Raw genomic sequence first — 3,441 nt, forward strand, 5'->3', positions numbered from 1 at the left:
TCTTCTTTCTTCTTTCTTCTTTCTTTCTTTCTTTCTTTCTTTCTTTCTTTCTTTCTTTCTTTCTTTCTTTCTTTCTTTCTTTCTTTCTTTCTTTCTCTTTCTTTCTTTTTCTTTTCTTTCTTTCTCTTTCTCTCTTTTTCTTTTTCTTTTTTTTTTCTTTCTTTTTTTTTTTTTGACATTGGCTTCTTCATGCTCAGGGATTGGCCCAGGTTCACATATATTCTTCTTTGGGCCCTGCTCTCTTCAGGATTAGGGAAATGCCCAGCCACATCTCTTTTTGGTTTGGGCCCAGAATTCTTCATGCTCAGGGATTGATTGGCCAAAACTTACAAATATTCTTCGTTGGTCCCAGACCAATCCAAGTGTTGGGCATTGGCCCAGGCCCATGTCTAATATTCTGGACCTTGGACTCTTCAGGGTTAGTCCCAGGACCATATATCTTCTTCATTGAACCCAGGCCTCTTCAGAAATAGGGATAGGCCCAGACCCATCACTCTTCTTCCTTCAGCCCAGGCCACTTCAGCACTGGGGCTAGGCCCAGGCCCACATATCTTAGTTTTTTTCAACCCAGAGTTCTTAATGCTCATGGATTGGCCTGGCCCATATCTTCTTTGGGTCCAGGCCTCTTCAATATAGGGATATTACCAGGCCCATATCACTTCTTCTTGGACCCAGACATCTTTTGGTATAGGGAATAGCCCTACAGACTTTTCCCCCAGAAGAATTCAAGTGTTGGGGATAGTCCCTGGCCCACAATCTTTTCTTCCATGGACTTGGGCCTCTTCAGCATATGGGGTAGCTCAAGGCCTATATATCTTTTTTCTTTGGGACCAGGCTTCTGAAGGGTTAGGAATGGGCCAAGGCCCCCATCTCTTCATTTTTGGGCCTAGGCCTCTTCAGGAATATGGATAGGCCCAGGCCTATATCCCTTCTTTGATTCCAGGCTTCTTTTATGGTTAGGTTTAGAGTCAGGCCCATATCTCTCCTTCTCTTGACAAAGGCCTCGTTAGGAATAGGGATAGGCCCAGACCCATCTCTCTTTTTGTTTGGGCTGCTTCAGGGATAGGGCTAGAGCTAGACCCATACCTATATCTCTTTTTTTCTTCCCAGGCTTCTTTATGATCAAAGATTGATCCAGGCCTACATATATTTGTCTTTGGGCTTAGGCTACTTCAATTGTTGGCAATAGGCCAGGCTCATATCTGTTCTCTTTGAGCCTAGGTTACTTCTAAGGTTGGGGAATAGGCCCAGGCCCATCTCTAATTCTTCTTAGAGCTAGGGCCTCTTAAGGAATAGAAATAGGCCTAGACTCACATTTCTTCTTCTTTAGGCACAGGCCTCTTAAGTTATAGGGATAGATCCAGGCCCACACCATTTGTTCTTTGGGCCCAAATGCATTTTGGTTTAGAGATTGTCCACAGCCAACATTTTTTTTTTTGTTCCCAGTCCATTGTTGGGGATAGGCCCTGCCCCACAGCTCTTATTCCACAGAATCAGGCCTCTTCAGCCTTCGGAATAGGCCCAAGCCCATATACCTTTCACTTTGGGCCTAGGTATCTGCAAGGTTATGGACTGGCCCACAATTATTATTCTTAGAGCCCAGTCTTCTTCATTCTCAGGGATCTTTTTAGGCCCTCATATATTCTTTTTTTGGGCACAGGCCATGCCAATGGTTTAGGATAGGCCTAGGCCCACATCCCTTCTTCTTTGGACCAGACCACTATAAGGCTTTTTTTATGTTGTTGTTGTTCCCAGAATAATTCAAGGGTTGAGGACAGGTGCTGGCCCATACCATTTTCCCCCATGGGCTCAGGGCTCTATAGCATAATGGATAGGCCAAGGCCCATATAGCTTTTTCTTTAGTCCCAGGCCTCTTAAGGTTAGGGATAGGCCCAGGCCCATAACTGTTCATCTTTGGGCCTAGGCCTGTTCAGGAATATGAATAGGCCCAGGACAACATCTCCTTTTCTTTGGGCCCAGGCCTTGTTAGGGTTAGGCTTAGACTCAGGCCCAACTATCTTCGACTTTGGACCTAGGCCTCTTCAGGAGTAGGGAGAGGGCCAGATCCATCTCTTGTCCAGGTCACTTCAGGCCTAGGTCTAGGCCCAATCCAAAATTTCTTATTTTTTTCATCCCAGAATTCTTCATGTCATGGCCCACATATACTTTTATTTTGGGTCCTGGCCACTTTAATGATTGGATATGGGCCCAGACCCACATCTCTTCTTCTTTGGGCCCTCGCCTATTCAGGGCCCAACTTTTCTTGGATTAGGTCCAGGATCCTTCATGCTTAGGGACTGGCGTAGGCCCACATATATGCTTCATTAGACCCAGGCCACTTCCAGAACTGGGGTTAGGCCCAGGCCCATATCTTCTCATCTTGCTCCTCCTCCTTCTCCTCCTCCTCCTCTCCCTCCTCTCCCTACTCCTCCTCCTCCTTGTTCTCTTCAGGAATATGGATAGGCCCAGGCCCACATCTATTCTTTGGGCCCTGGCCTTTTCAGGGTTAGATTTAGACTCAGACCCATATCTCTTCTTCTTTAGACTCAGTCCTCTTCAGGAATCAGGATAGGTCCAAACCCATCTCTCTTCTTGTTTTGGCTGAGGCCACTTCATGGCAAGGGCTAATCCTGGGCCTGCTTCTTTATCTCTCTCTTTTTTTTTTTTTGACCTAGAATTGTTCATGCTCAAGGATTGGCCCAGGCCTACATATATTATTGTTTGGGCCTGGGCCAGTTCTGGAACTGGGGATAGGCCCAGTCCCAGAACTTCTATTAAGGACATAGCCTCTTTAGGAATCAGTATAGACCAAGGCCCACATTTCTTCTTCTTTGGGTCCAGGCTTCACTTCAGGTATATGGGTAGTGCCAGGCCCACATTTCTACTTCATTGGGCCCAGAGATCCTTATGTTTAGGGATTGACCCAGGCTCAAAGGTGTTTTTTATTTCAAAATAATTCAAGTGTTGGGGACAGAACCTGACCTACATATTTTCTTCTATGGGCTCAGGCCTCTTCAGCACAAGGGGCCCAGAACTCTGAAGGGTTAGGGATATGTCCAGCTCCACATCTTCTCTTTTTTCAACCCAGTCTTCTTCATGCTCATAGATTGGTCTAGGCCCACATATTTTCTTCTTTTGGCCCAGGCCACATGAAAGGTTGGGAATAGGCCCAGGCCCCATCTATTGTTCTTTGGACCCTGGTCTTCCAGTTTATGGAATGGCCCAGGCCACAATTCTTAGATTGGGCACAGGCTCCTTCATGTACAGGGATTTGCCCAGGCCCACATCTCTTCTTCTTAGAGCCATAGCATCTTCAGGAATAGGAATAGGATTAGGTCCACATCTCTTCTTTGGGTCCAGCCATTTCAGGGTTAGAAGAGGACCAGGCCACATCTCTCTCCTCTCTCCTCTCTCTCTCTCTCTCTCTCTCTCTCTCTCTCT

The sequence above is a fragment of the Mus caroli genome, chromosome 6 (assembly GCF_900094665.2).
Source record: "Mus caroli chromosome 6, CAROLI_EIJ_v1.1, whole genome shotgun sequence".
Lineage (NCBI taxonomy): Eukaryota > Metazoa > Chordata > Mammalia > Rodentia > Muridae > Mus > Mus caroli.